This window comes from Melanerpes formicivorus, unplaced genomic scaffold (genome assembly GCF_026170545.1).
Source record: "Melanerpes formicivorus ecotype bairdi unplaced genomic scaffold, bMelFor1.0.p_v2 SCAF_3152, whole genome shotgun sequence".
NCBI classification, from domain to species: Eukaryota; Metazoa; Chordata; class Aves; order Piciformes; family Picidae; genus Melanerpes; species Melanerpes formicivorus.
This window is the reverse complement of record NW_027145503.1, coordinates 654-16,303: the sequence shown is the minus strand read 5'-3', so window position 1 is coordinate 16,303 and position 15,650 is coordinate 654. Positions and strand designations below refer to the sequence as shown.

The window sequence follows — 15,650 nt, the reverse complement described above, 5'->3', positions numbered from 1 at the left end:
TCCATCTTGCGTCTAAACACTAGGAGAGCTTGATGAGCTGTATCCTGGGCGTCCCAACGTAACACATCTCAACTGCATACATGGATTTTGTAATCTTTTGCCCCATTGCTCGCACAGGGTGGATTAAGTTCATTACTTAGAGCTTGTCAGGACAGCTGTTGAAGTGTCCTGTGCAATGCAGGAGGAGTTGAATCCCATAGGAAACCACATTACTGTGCTTTGTCAGCCTGGTTATGGTCAGAAACCTCCTTCATTTTTTTTTCTCTTGAACAGATATATCACATGAGTCCCCAGAATTAATTTGCCTCTTCTCATAATTATTTCTTTAAAACTGTCTTAGAAGTGTCTCTGTCCTTCCCTCTCTCTAGATACTGGCCTCCTGAGCCCATGGCAGACTTGCACAGAGCTACTGCGAGCACCACTCTGCACGGCCTCTGGGGGGCTTTCAAGCACAGGCACCCCAGGAGAATCCAAACCTAACCTTGCAGCTGGCCTTAGAGCTCCTCTTTGGAAAACTGTCGCTGCCAGGGCCCACAAACCAACGTCCTCTGTCGGCAAACCGGATGTAAGGGCTGAAAAGTGTCAACGGAAACCGTAATCGGATGGCCCAGGAAGATCCTGCCGGTCTGAACACACCGGACCTGGAATGCACAAAGAAACTCTGTTAACAACTGCCTGTGTGTCTGCTCATAGCTTGAGGAGTAACAGAGCAGAACCAATTCCCAAAAGGTTTTCACTGCGTTCCCAGGGCAAGTAGAGGCTTGCTCTGGCTGTAGTTAATACCTAGAAATTCCTATCAAAATCTTTGCAGCACAACAAGAAAAAAACCAAACCAACCAAACCACAAACTGCTTTATATTATTAAGTAGGAACTCGAAAGCTTACAGGAACTGTGGGGATTTTTTTATGACAAATTATTCCTTTTCTTTTTTTCAGTGAGCAATTTGGTTTCCAACAGCTCCACATTCTGACACCAAAGCACCCCGCTCCGTGTCAGGGCTTGTGGCTGAGGCCGAATACAAATCTGCAACTGGTCCTCAGGCAAAGCAGTTAAGCTCCCTGAAAAAAAAGGAAAGAAAGCAAGAGTGAGTCAACCATAAAAACAAGACCTAACCAAACCCCCAAAGCCATTTTGTCAGGAAGTCGCCTCCACTATCACCCGCCACATGCTGAAATTCCCTTCCCCTGGGGCTCCTGCTTGGCCCACAGCTGGGGAACATAAAGCAAGGCACAGCCCTGTGGGTACCTGCTGCCCTGGAGCCACCAAAACCGGAGCACCCAGTCACTACCAATCCCACAGCAGACCCAAGATACAACAGGGACTCCATAGAGACTCCAAAACCTCACTGAGAACCCCCCAACTCCTTCAGGACCCCCACAGATTCTCCAACTTAGATGCCCACAAAACCCCTTTGGTTGCACCCAAACCCCCCATCTGAAACACCCAGCTCCACTTTAGGTACCCCCAGATGCTTCCAATGTCCCCAGACCCGCTGGTGGACCAGCCCAGAACCCCCTGACACTATCCCAGACCCTTTCAGGGGGCTCCACACCCCTTCTAGATGCCCACAAAACCCCTTCACACGCCAAAAGAAACCTTTACCTGCCTCCAAACCCCACGTGGGGGCCACTTAGCAGCGGGTGGCAGCAACCAAGTCTGTTGCTCTCACCAATTAAACCCTTTGGTGCTCTCAGCTCTCTGACCCTGTGTCAGTGCAAGTCCTTGTCGGCCGGCACCTTCGTCCTGATCCAGGCGGAGAGAGAACTGCCAGGAACACAGCTTCGCCGCTCCGCTTGCGGCACGCCTGCTGCCGAGGGCAGCCTCGTCCTCAGCCTGCCCGAGAGGAACACGGCCCCCGGGGCCGGGGGACACACAAAAGCCTTCCACAAAGGAAACAAGGGAAGTCTCTTGGCCACTCTTCACGTGCCGAGTGCGATTGTCATGTGGAACACACCGCGGCATCTGGAACGAGTTTAAGTCCAGGTCTGTGGCAGCACAGAGGTTCCTGGAATATCCCGGTACATCGATCCACAGGAGGTTGTCTTTCGGTCCCCAGTCTGATGCTTGGCAGCACAGCCATCACACCATTTCTCTCGAGTGCTTTGAACTGACAATTCATGCAGGAGAATAAAACCAAACAGGAGTAAGCAGCTTGGAAAAGAACTTTGATCATCACCAGGCCCAGCAAGAGGACACAGTCTCAGGCTGCACCAGGGGAGGTTTAGGCTAGAGGTTAGGAAGAGGTTCTGCACGGAGAGAGTGATGGCCCATTGGAATGGGCTGCCCAGGGTGGTGGTGGAGTCACCATCTTTGGAGGTGTTCAGGAGGAGACTGGATAGGGTGCCTGGTTGCTTGGTTTAGTTGATTAGGTGGTGTTGGATGATAGGTTGGACACGATGATCTTGAAGGTCTCTTCCAACTCGGTCTGGTCTATTCTATTCTATTCCGTTCCATTCCATTCCAACACCATCTAATCAACTAAACCACGGCACTGAGTGCCTCATCCAGTCTCTTTCTAAACACTTCCAGTGATGGTGACTCCCTGGGCACCACCTCCCTGAGCAGCACATTCCAAAGGCCAATCTCTCTTTCAACCTGCTCTATTCTATTCTATGAAGACCTTCTTCCTAACATCCAGCCTAAACCTCCCCTGGCACAGCTTGAGACTGTGTCCTCTTGTTCTGGTGCTGCTTGCCTGGGAGAAGAGACCAACCCCCACCTGGCTACAACCAGAACTGAGGGGACTGCAATCCTTGCAGCTTCAGCTTTCCTTCTCTGCTACTTCTTTTTTCAGATGGATTGTTTTTCAAAGGGACTGCTGGACAGCAGAACAGGATGGATGGCTGGGCCCCAAGAGCGGTGGGGAACAGAGTTAAACCCAGCCGGTGGCCGGCCGGGCACAAGTGGTGTTCCCCAGGACACCCCTTGTGAGAGAGTGAGTCCAGAGAAGGGCCACAAAGCTGGTGAGGGGTCTGGATAACAAGCCTTAGGAGGAGTGGCTGAAGGAACTGGGACTGTTTAATCTGCAGAAGAGGAAGCTGAGGGAATTAAGGTATGGTCTGGCTTCAGCTCTCAACTAGTTCCACGTTGAGCAAGGACAGCTTGTACTCACAGAAGGCACTGGCTGCTTGGGTTCAAGGTTCCTGCAGAGCTCAGGCTATCTCTCTTGATTAGTGAGGTCGTCCTGTCACCTAGGCAGAGAGAAGAAAATGCAGCTATGAAATGAGACCACTGGAATCGTGAGACTCGTTCTGTGTGAGACTCCAGGAGAATCCAAACCTAACCTTGGAGCTGCCCTGAAGAGCTCCTCTTTGGAAAAGTCTCGCTGCCGGGCCCCACAAACCCCACACCCTCTGTCAGCAAACCGGATGTACGAGCTGAAGAGTGTCGACAGAAACTGTACGTGGACAGCTCAGGAAGATCCTGCCAGTCCCAGCACACCAGTCCTGGAATGATCAAAGAAAGTCCGTTAACAACTGTCTGTGTGTCTGCTCATAGCTTGAGGAGAACCCCCCAACTCCTTCAGGACCCCCCCAGACTCCCCAACTTAGATGCCCACAAAACCCCTTTGGATGCACCCAAACCCCCCATCTGATACGCCCAGATCTGTTTTAGGTACCCCCAGACGCTTCTAATGTCCCCAGACCCGCTGGTAGACCAGCCCAGAACCCCCTGACACTATCCCAGACCCTTTCAGGGGGCTCCACACCCCTTCTAGATGCCCACAAAACCCCTTCACATGCCAAAAGAAACCTTTACCTGCCTCCAAACCCCATTTGGGGGCCACTCAGACCCCTTAGCAGCGGGTGGCAGCAACCAAGTCTGTTGCTCTCACCAATTAAACCTGGATGTTAGGAAGAAGGTCTTCATAGAATAGAATAGAGCAGGTTGAAAGAGAGATTGGCCTTTGGAATGTGCTGCCCAGGGAGGTGGTGGAGTCACCATCACTGGAAGTGTTTAGAAAGAGACTGGATGAGGCACTCAGTGCCATGGTTTAGTTGATTAGATGGTGATGGAATGGAATGGACCGGACCAGGTTGGAAGAGACCTTCAAGATCATCGTGTCCAACCTATCATCCAACACCACCTAATCAACTGAACCATGCAACCAAGCACCCTATCCAGTCTCCTCCTGAACACCTCCAAAGATGGTGACTCCACCACCTCCCTGGGCAGCCCATTCCAATGGGCCATCACTCTCTCTGTGCAGAACCTCTTCCTAACCTCTAGCCTAAACCTCCCCTGCCACAGCTTGAGACTGTGTCCTCTTGTTCTGGTGCTGCTTGCCTGGAAGAAGAGACCAACCCCCACCTGGCTACAACCTCCCTTCAGGGAGTTGCAGAGAGCAAGAAGGTCTCCCCTGAGCCTCCTCTTCTCCAGGCTAAGCAACCCCAGCTCCCTCAGCCTCTCCTCACAGGCCTGTGCTCCAAACCCCTCCCCAGCTTTGTTGCCCTTCTCCGGACTCCTTCCAGCAACTCAACGTCTTGCTTAAACGGAGGGGCCCAGAACTGGACACGGGACTCAAGGTGTGCCCTAACCAGTGCCAAGTGCAGGGGCAGAATGACCTCCCTGCTCCTGCTGGCCACACTGTTCCTGATATTGGCCAGGTTGCCAGTGGCCTTCTTGGCCACCCGTGCACGCTGCTGGTCACGACCAGAAGACAGGGATCAGAAGAGTCTTTGGCCAAGCTGTAAACCACTTCCTAACATTCAGCCTAAACCTCCCCTGGCACAGCTTGAGACTGTGTCCTCTTGTTCTGGTGCTGCTTGCCTGGGAGAAGAGACCAACCCCCACCTGGCTACAACCAGAACTGAGGGGACTGCAATCCTTGCAGCTTCAACTTTCCTTCTCTGCTACTTCTTTTTTCAGATGGATTGTTTTTCAAAGGGACTGCTGGACAGCAGAACAGGATGGATGGCTGGGCCCCAAGAGCGGTGGGGAACAGAGTTAAACCCAGCCGGTGGACGGCCGGGCACAAGTGGTGTTCCCCAGGACACCCCTTGTGAGAGAGTGAGTCCAGAGAAGGGCCACAAAGCTGGTGAGGGGTCTGGATAACAAGCCTTAGGAGGAGTGGCTGAAGGAACTGGGACTGTTTAATCTGCAGAAGAGGAAGCTAAGGGAATTAAGGCGTGGTCTGGCTTCAGCTCTCAACTACTTCCACGTTGAGCAAGGACAGCTTGTACTCACAGAAGGCACTGGCTGCTTGGGTTCAAGGTTCCTGCAGAGCTCAGGCTATCTCTCTTGATTAGTGAGGTCGTCCTGTCACCTAGGCAGAGAGAAGAAAATGCAGCTATGAAATGAGACCACTGGAATCGTGAGACTCGTTCTGTGTGAGACTCCAGGAGAATCCAAACCTAACCTTGGAGCTGCCCTGAAGAGCTCCTCATAGCTTGAGGAGTACCAGAGCAGGAACAATTCCCAAAAGGTTTTCACTGCATTCCTAGGGCACTTGAAGGATTGCCCTGGCTGTAGTTAATACCTAGAAATTCCTATCAAAATCTTTGCAGCACAGCAAGGAAATTGAGGGATGGGAAGGCAATATGTACTTACACGTTAGGCAAGAATTGGCTTTGCAAACTAATCTCTCTAACTGTTGGATATGCACTGAACTTCCTCGAGGCCAAATGAGGACCCCTTTATTTGGGGAAGCCTCAATGAATTGGACTTGGGGGGCATCAGACTGGGTGACTACATCTGAGAGTAACTTCCACAAGTGTCAGCATGGGAAAGATAGCTCAGAAAGCCTGGGTCCAAAGTTTGCCTTAAGAAAATATAGTATAGGAATATACTGTTGGCTGTGAGAAAGGGGGGAACTGATGAACAGAAAAGTCTCATTAACAGAACCACAGAGTTGATAAGAATTTTCCGCTTGTTAGCTGAAATGCTGGGACGCAGGGAGGGGGAGAGGGGTTGGCAGACAGCCTTTGGATAGAGAAGGAATAACAGGATTTGTCAGTGATTCACTTCTGTTAGTCTTGGACAAGATGCTCTTTTGTATACGATAAAGGACACCTGCATGATATGTGTACTTCTGCTCTTTTAGATAGATAAGCTTTGTATAGATAGGCAGCATCTGGACCTCTGTCATTATAGACAGATAACTTTTTGTGTAAAAGTTTGCCCAAACCTCTCTGAAGACACACAGCTCTTTTGAAATGATCCTACCTGTGTCAGGCGCCAGAATAGAAGCACGATACAAGAGACTTACTGAGTCTCTTGTGTGTCTTTCTCTAAGTCATTATCAACGCTGTTTGCAGCACAAACCCAAACCCAAACCCACCCCGAGACACCCCCAGCTCCCACGGGAGCCTGCAGAGACCTCCCAAAGGGTCCGTCGGAGGTGCCCAGCTGCCTCCCCACGACCCTTGACCCTTTCCGATGGCCCCACGAGAACTTTACGTATCCCCAGACCCTTTTAGGTGTCCCCAAGACCTCCTCCGTCACCCCCAAAAGCCCTGCCGATGGCCCCAGACCACCTTCAGACGCCGGAAGGAACACACCTGGGAGTCCCGGGCCGGCAGCGACACCGGGACCGGACCCGCTGCGGCGCAGGCGCCGTGTCCATAGCGACCACCGGGACGCTGCCCCCCTGGCGCGAGCAGAGCCGGGCTAGGGCGCAGGCGCCGGATCCATAGCGACGCTCGAGTCAAGCTCTCCGCCCTCCGCTCTTCCCCTAAGAATTGTCGAGCATTCAGCGCAGTTAGGCTGCAGAAATTAGCTCCCCCAGGGCGGCACACGCCGCGGCACGGCTGCACTGCCGGCCATTACACACCGGGTTGAGCACTGACCTCCCACGGGGCGGTATACGCCGCGGCACGGCTGCACTGCCGGCCATTACACACAGGGTTGAGCACTGAGCTCCCCCGGGGCGGTATACGCCGCGGCACGGCTGCACTGCCGGCCATTACACACCGGGTGGCAGCATTGAGCTCCCCCGGGGCGGCACACGCCGCGGCACGGCTGCACTGCCGGCCATTACACACAGGGTGGCAGCATTGAGCTCCCACGGGGCCTCTGGGTACGGTTGAGGCAGCAGCCGCCACCCCCGCAGAGCCCCGCCGGCCAAGCCCGGACACGCCCCCCTCCCCCCCCAAAAGCCCCGCGCTGCCCCGCCGGTGGCCACCCCCCCAAGCCCCGCGCAGCTCCAGCGGCTGCTATAGAGAAACCCCCCAAAGCAGCAGAGACTGGCACTGACCTGGGACACAGCAGAAGAGCTCCAACCTCTACCAGCCACAACCCTGCACTAAGCCACTTTAAAGCATCTGGCGCCATGTTGTTGAGGGCGGTGCCAAGCTGGGGGGTGGGGTTCAGGCTGGAGGGGCGGTGCCACGCTGAGGGGGGCGGTGCCACGCTGGGGGGGGCGGTGCCACGCTGGGGGGGGGCGGTGCCACGCTGGGGGGGGCGGTGCCACGCTGGGGGGGGCGGTGCCACGCTGGGGGGGGCGGTGCCACGCTGGGGGGGGGCGGTGCCACGCTGGGGGGGGCGGTGCCACGCTGGGGGGGGCGGTGCCACGCTGGGGGGGGCGGTGCCACGCTGGGGGGGCGGTGCCACGCTGGGGGGGGCGGTGCCACGCTGGGGGGGGCGGTGCCACGCTGGGGGGGGGCGGTGCCACGCTGGGGGGGGCGGTGCCACGCTGGGGGGGGCGGTGCCACGCTGGGGGGGGCGGTGCCACGCTGGGGGGGGCGGTGCCACGCTGGGGGGGGCGGCGCCACGCTGGGGGGGGGCGGCGCCACGCTGGGGGGTCGGCGCCACGCTGGGGGGGGGCGGTGCCTGCGTTGTGACCTCACGCTCAGCGTTCCATGGGTTTTATTCCCCTCCAAGACAACACGTTGAGTTCTGAGCAGCTGAGGAGCCCTGGGGAACACCTGTACAGAAACGTTCCTCCAAGAGCTGTCAGAAAAACGTTCGTTCCGCCAGCACTGCCGGCCGTTACACACCGGATGGCAACATTGAGCTCCCCCGGGGCGGCACACGCCGCGGCACGGCTGCACTGCCGGCCCTTACACACAGGGTGGCAGCATTGAGCTCCCACGGGGCGGCACACGCCGCGGCACGGCTGCACTGCCGGCCGTTACACACCGGGTGGCAGCACTGAGCACCTCCCTGGGCGTGGGCAGCAGCCGGGCCCCCACCTGGCTTTTATTTTCCAATGCTAAAAGCCTTTTAGAAGCAGAGAGGGCAGACAGGGGTCGTTTCCAAAGCTTTCTTACGCACCAGTCACTCCAAGCCCGCCCTCTCCAGCTGCAAACCAGAGGTTTGCCTCCGCCTCGCCTCACCCCAGTACTTACACTTTTAAAGATAGTGTGGTCCCCTCGGAGAATTTTCAGCACTTTAGGGGGGGGCCCCCAGCCCTCGCTCACCTGCTCCTCTGCTGCAGCAGCCCCCTGCCCCACGTGGCAGAACCAGCCCACCCACAATCCCCCCACTCCCTTTGATTCACCCCCAAAAAGGCACAAAATAAAGCAAACTTCCCCAGCCTTCCTGTAGGCCCCTTTCAGATACTGGAAGGCCACAATTAGGTCACCTCGGAGCCCTCTCTTCTGCAGACTGAACAGCCCCAACTCCTTCAGTCTGCCCTCATAGGAGAGGTGCTCCAGCCCTCTGATCATCCTCGTGGCCCTTCTCTGGACACGTTCCAGCACCTCCACATCCCTCTTGTCATAGGGGCTCCAGAACTGGACACAGTACTCCAGGTGGGGTCTCACCAGGGCTGAGCAGAGGGGGAGGATCACCTCCCTCGACCTGCTAGCCACACTTCTCCTGATGCAGCCCAGGATCTGATTGGCCTTGCGGGCTGCAAGTGCACATTGAGAGCTCATGTTGAGCTTTTTGTCCACCAGCACCCCCAAGTCTCTCTCCTCAGGGCTACTTTCCAGCCAGTCACTGCCCAGCCTGGATTTGTGCCTGGGATTGCCTCGACCCAGATGCAGGACCCTGCACTTGCTCTTATTGAACTTCATGAGGTTGGCTTGTGCCCACCTCTCCAGCCTGTCAAGGTCCCTCTGGATGGCCTCCCTTCCCTCCAGCGTGTCTGCTGCACCACACAGCTTGGTGTCATCAGCAAACTTGCTGAGGGTGCACTCAATGCCACTGTCCATGGCACCCACAGAGATGTTGAACAAGCCTGGTTCCAGGAGTGATCCCTGAGGGACTCTGCTTGTCCCTGGCCTCCCCTGGGACATGGAGCCATTGACAGCCACTCTTTGGCTGCGGCCATCAAGCCAGTTCCTTATCCATCCAGTGGTCACCCATCACACCCATGTGTCACCAGCCTGGAGACCAGGATGTGGTGCGGGACAGTGTCGAAGGCTTTGCTCAGGTCCAGGTAAACGACATCAGTTGCTCGCCCCTCAGCTATTAATTTTGTCACCTGCTCATAGAAGGCCACCAGGTTGGTCAGGCAGGATTTGCCCTTGGCAAAGCCATGCTGACTGTTCCCAATCACCTCTTCACTATTCTTTTGAGCGAGTAGTGACTCCAGGAGGATCTGCTCCATGATCTTTCCGGGCACAGAGGTGAGACTGACTGGCCTGGAGTTCCCTGGTTACTCCTTCTTGCCCTTTTTGAAGATGGGGGCAATGTTTCCCCTTTTCCAGTCTGTGGGGACTGCCCCAGACTGCCATGACTTTTGAAATATAATAGAGAGGGGTTTAGCAACCTCCTCTGCCAGTTCTCTCAGCACCCGTGGGTGTATCCCGTCGGGTCCCATGGACTTGAACACTTTCAGGTTCTTCAGGTGATCACGAACCTGATCTGCACTTACAATGGGCAGTTCTTCCTCCCCGTCCCTGGCTTTGACTTCCATAACATCAGGAGTGTGGCTAGAGGCCCTTGCAGTGAAGACTGAGGTAAAGAAGTTATTAAGCACCTCAGCCTTTTCCTCATCACTTGTGACCATGTCACCAGTTTCCTTTCTGAGGGGAACCTCCTCAGAAAGGAAACCTCCTGATGAACCTCCTGCCTTTCACAGCAAGGACTGAACATTGCAGCTTTGGCCAAGACTATCAGCCCAAAGGAAGGCCTGGCCCCTGAGGAGCTAAATGCAAGTGAACCGTCTGACACCACCACAGTCCTGTGAATGTTGCAAAGCAGTAGTGCATGCAGTATAATAATTCGAAAGTTAAGGGCTGCTCAAGCTTTACACAAAGTATCCTATTCAGTTTTGGGTTCCACTTAACACAAAGTAAAAGTATAAAAGGTCAGAGGGAAAGCCAACTCCAACTCTACCTCTGAACTACAGCAAGAAATACTGGAATCAAGGGGCCCTTTCTTCTGCTACTAATAGATGAAGAGAACATGAAAACTGATGGGCTAAACCAACAGGGCAAGATTAGAATAACTAGTAGAGAGAACGGAAGATACAAAGCTTCAACTGCATCTGTTTAGCAACGACTCCTACCAGATAACTTCCATGCCATAACTTTGCTGATTTCAAACAAGCCAGCTGGTGAAGCGTCTCGCTCACAGGCGGCCGACGAGGAGACGTGCAGAAGGCAGAGGCGAGGGAACAAGTCCTGAGCTTTGCTGCAGGCTGTCCTGCGGCTTCCCCTACCGACTCTTTCCCGTACACCACCGCAGAAGGTGTTGGGTGAATTTTGTCTCAAACCCATTAAACCCTTTGGTGGTTTCAGCTTCCCGAGGATGTGTCGGCACAAGTCCTTGTCGGGGCACCGCAAACAGGGAGAGACAAAGCTCCGAGATCCAGGAAGAGGACGGCTGAGCAGACACTCCTAAAGAGAGAAACTTCATCAGCTGAACCTCACACTTCTCCCAGCTTTGCAACAGCAAAGAACTTTGTGAACAACAGGCACCCCAGGAGAATCCAAACCTAACCTTGCAGCTGGCCTTAGAGCTCCTCTTTGGAAAACTGTCGCTGCCAGGGCCCACAAACCAACATCCTCTGTCAGCAACCTGGATGTAAGAGCTGAAAAGTGTCAACAGAAATTGTACTTGGACACCTCAGGAAGATCCTTCAATGAAAGAGCTGGCTCCTCCTGAAGGGCAAGTATGAATGGAGCTCTCAAAGTACCACACTTCAGAGCCTCCTGCTTGCTAGCACTAAGACAATTGTTCATGTAGAACGACTGGCCACTCCCTTCAACAAACCCCACAGAACTGGCTCCTATCAACTCTCCAGAAGACACTGCTGCACTAGCTTGGCTGCCTGACCGGCTCAGTTCAGGTGGCTTAGGATCTCACAGAGGGTACCACCAGAACTGAGGGGACTGCAGTCTTTGCAGCTTCAGCTTTCCTTCTCTGCTACTTCTTTTTTCAGAAGAGGAAGCTGAGGGAATTATGGCGTGGTCTGGCTTCAGCTCTCAACTACCTCCATGCTGGACAAGGACAGCTTGTACTCACAGAAAGCACTTGGGGGTTTGTGTGCGAAGTTCCTGTAGAGCTCAGGTCTCTGAGACTTCTGAACAGCTGTGCTTAGCCCAAAATCAGACAGTTTCACATCACCCTGGGAAAAAAAAAAAATCCAAGAATTCAGAAAGATTGTGCTTGAGCAAAAGAAAAGGTTTAACCACTCCACAGCCTCCTGAGCCCATGGCAGACTTGCAGAGCTACTGTGAGCACCACTCTGCACGGCCTTTGGGGGGGGTTTCAAGCACAGGCACTCCAGGAGACTCCAGGCACTCCATAGAGACTCCAAAACCTCACTGAGAACCCCCCAACTCCTTCAGGACCCCCACAGATTCCCCAACTTAGATGCCCACAAAACCCCTTTGGAGTCACCCAAACCCCCCATCTGATACGCCCAGCTCCGTTTTAGGTACCCCCAGACGCTTCTAATGTCCCCAGACCCGCTGGTGGACCAGCCCAGAACCCCCTGACACTATCCCAGACCCTTTCAGGGGGCTCCACACCCCTTCTAGATGCCCACAAAACCCCTTCACACGCCAAAAGAAACCTTTACCTGCCTCCAAACCCCATTTGGGGGCCACTCAGACCCCTTAGCAGCGGGTGGCAGCAACCAAGTCTGTTGCTCTCACCAATTAAACCTGGATGTTAGGAAGAAGATCTTCACAGACTAGAATAGAGCAGGATGAAAGAGAGATTGGCCTTTGGAATGTGCTGCCCAGGGAGGTGGTGGAGTCACCATCACTGGAAGTGTTTAGAAAGAGACTGGATGAGGCACTCAGTGCCATGGTTTAGTTGATTAGATGGTGATGGAATGGAATAGACCGGACCAGGTTGGAAGAGACCTTCAAGATCATCGTGTCCAACCTATCATCCAACACCACCTAATCAACTAAACCATGCAACCAAGCACCCTATCCAGTCTCCTCCTGAACACCTCCAAAGATGGTGACTCCACCACCTCCCTGGGCAGCCCACTCCAATGGGCAATCACTTTCTCTGTGCAGAACCTCTTCCTAACCTCTAGCCTAAACCTCCCCTGCCACAGCTTGAGACTGTGTCCTCTTGTTCTGGTGCTGCTTGCCTGGAAGAAGAGACCAACCCCCACCTGGCTACAACCTCCCTTCAGGGAGTTGCAGAGAGCAAGAAGGTCTCCCCTGAGCCTCCTCTTCTCCAGGCTAAGCAACCCCAGCTCCCTCAGCCTCTCCTCACAGGCCTGTGCTCCAAACCCCTCCCCAGCTTTGTTGCCCTTCTCCGGACTCCTTCCAGCAACTCAACGTCTTGCTTAAACGGAGGGGCCCAGAACTGGACACGGGACTCAAGGTGTGCCCTAACCAGTGCCAAGTGCAGGGGCAGAATGACCTCCCTGCTCCTGCTGGCCACACTGTTCCTGATATTGGCCAGGTTGCCAGTGGCCTTCTTGGCACCCGACACGACCAGAAGACAGGGATCAGAAGAGTCTTTGGCCAAGCTGTAAACCACTTCCTAACATCCAGCCTAAACCTCCCCTGGCACAGCTTGAGACTGTGTCCTCTTGTTCTGGTGCTGCTTGCCTGGGAGAAGAGACCAACCCCCACCTGGCTACAACCAGAACTGAGGGGACTGCAATCCTTGCAGCTTCAACTTTCCTTCTCTGCTACTTCTTTTTTCAGATGGATTTTTTTTCAAAGGGACTGCTGGACAGCAGAACAGGATGGATGGCTGGGCCCCAAGAGCGGTGGGGAACAGAGTTAAACCCAGCCGGTGGCCGGCCGGGCACAAGTGGTGTTCCCCAGGACACCCCTTGTGAGAGAGTGAGTCCAGAGAAGGGCCACAAAGCTGGTGAGGGGTCTGGATAACAAGCCTTAGGAGGAGTGGCTGAAGGAACTGGGACTGTTTAATCTGCAGAAGAGGAAGCTAAGGGAATTAAGGCGTGGTCTGGCTTCAGCTCTCAACTACTTCCACGTTGAGCAAGGACAGCTTGTACTCACAGAAGGCACTGGCTGCTTAGGTTCAAGGTTCCTGCAGAGCTCAGGCTATCTCTCTTGATTAGTGAGGTCGTCCTGTCACCTAGGCAGAGAGAAGAAAATGCAGCTATGAAATGAGACCACTGGAATCGTGAGACTCGTTCTGTGTGAGACTCCAGGAGAATCCAAACCTAACCTTGGAGCTGCCCTGAAGAGCTCCTCATAGCTTGAGGAGTACCAGAGCAGGAACAATTCCCAAAAGGTTTTCACTGCGTTCCTAGGGCACTTGAAGGATTGCCCTGGCTGTAGTTAATACCTAGAAATTCCTATCAAAATCTTTGCAGCACAGCAAGGAAATTGAGGGATGGGAAGGCAATATGTACTTACACGTTAGGCAAGAATTGGCTTTGCAAACTAATCTCTCTAACTGTTGGATATGCACTGAACTTCCTCGAGGCCAAATGAGGACCCCTTTATTTGGGGAAGCCTCAATGAATTGGACTTGGGGGGCATCAGACTGGGTGACTACATCTGAGAGTAACTTCCACAAGTGTCAGCATGGGAAAGATAGCTCAGAAAGCCTGGGTCCAAAGTTTGCCTTAAGAAAATATAGTATAGGAATATACTGTTGGCTGTGAGAAAGGGGGGAACTGATGAACAGAAAAGTCTCATTAACAGAACCACAGAGTTGATAAGAATTTTCCGCTTGTTAGCTGAAATGCTGGGACGCAGGGAGGGGGAGAGGGGTTGGCAGACAGCCTTTGGATAGAGAAGGAATAACAGGATTTGTCAGTGATTCACTTCTGTTAGTCTTGGACAAGATGCTCTTTTGGATAAGACAAAGGACACCTGCATGATATGTGTACTTCTGCTCTTTTAGATAGATAAGCTTTGTATAGATAGGCAGCATCTGGACCTCTGTCATTATAGACAGATAACTTTTTGTATAAAAGTTTGCCCAAACCTCTCTGAAGACACACAGCTCTTTTGAAATGATCCTACCTGTGTCAGGCGCCAGAATAGAAGCACGATACAAGAGACTTACTGAGTCTCTTGTGTGTCTTTCTCTAAGTCATTATCAACGCTGTTTGCAGCACAAACCCAAACCCAAACCCACCCCGAGACACCCCCAGCTCCCACGGGAGCCTGCAGAGACCTCCCAAAGGGTCCGTCGGAGGTGCCCAGCTGCCTCCCCACGACCCTTGACCCTTTCCGATGGCCCCACGAGAACTTTACGTATCCCCAGACCCTTTTAGGTGTCCCCAAGACCTCCTCCGTCACCCCCAAAAGCCCTGCCGATGGCCCCAGACCACCTTCAGACGCCGGAAGGAACACACCTGGGAGTCCCGGGCCGGCAGCGACACCGGGACCGGACCCGCTGCGGCGCAGGCGCCGTATCCATAGCGACCACCGGAACGCTGCCCCCCTGGCGCGAGCAGAGCCGGGCTAGGGCGCAGGCGCCGGATCCATAGCGACGCTCGAGTCAAGCTCTCCGCCCTCCGCTCTTCCCCTAAGAATTTTCGAGCATTCAGCGCAGTTAGGCTGCAGAAATTAGCTCCCCCAGGGCGGCACACGCCGCGGCACGGCTGCACTGCCGGCCATTACACACAGGGTGGCAGCATTGAGCTCCCACGGGGCCTCTGGGTACGGTTGAGGCAGCAGCCGCCACCCCCGCAGAGCCCCGCCGGCCAAGCCCGGACACGCCCCCCTCTCCCCCCCAAAAGCCCCGCGCTGCCCCGCCGGTGGCCACCCCCCCAAGCCCCGCGCAGCTCCAGCGGCTGCTATAGAGAAACCCCCCAAAGCAGCAGAGACTGGCACTGACCTGGGACACAGCAGAAGAGCTCCAACCTCTACCAGCCACAACCCTGCACTGAGCCACTTTAAAGCATCTGGTGCCATGTTATTGAGGGCGGTGCCACGCTGGGGGGGGCGGTGCCACGCTGGGGGGGGCGGTGCCACGCTGGGGGGGGCGGTGCCACGCTGGGGGGGGCGGTGCCACGCTGGGGGGGGCGGTGCCACGCTGGGGGGGGCGGTGCCACGCTGGGGGGGGCGGTGCCACGCTGGGGGGGGCGGTGCCACGCTGGGGGGGGCGGTGCCACGCTGGGGGGGGGCGGTGCCACGCTGGGGGGGGCGGTGCCACGCTGGGGGGGGGCGGTGCCACGCTGGGGGGGGCGGTGCCACGCTGGGGGGGGCGGTGCCACGCTGGGGGGGGGCGGTGCCACGCTGGGGGGGGGCGGTGCCACGCTGGGGGGGGCGGTGCCACGCTGGGGGGGGGCGGTGCCACGCTGGGGGGGGCGGTGCCACGCTGGGGGGGGCGGTGCCACGCTGGGGGGGGCGGTGCC

General features: G+C 55.4%; 1 long non-coding RNA gene across 1 annotated transcript; it reads right to left on the bottom strand.

Moving 5' to 3' along the window:
* Positions 1-2,012: 2,012 nt before the first annotated feature.
* On the bottom strand, positions 2,013-14,719 carry LOC137440523 (uncharacterized). Its single transcript, XR_010987166.1, has 3 exons — positions 14,646-14,719; positions 13,333-13,411; positions 2,013-2,108 (listed from the first exon to the last, which is right to left on the bottom strand). It is a non-coding gene; the product is annotated as an uncharacterized lncRNA (long non-coding RNA).
* Between the last annotated feature and the right edge of the window lie 931 nt (positions 14,720-15,650).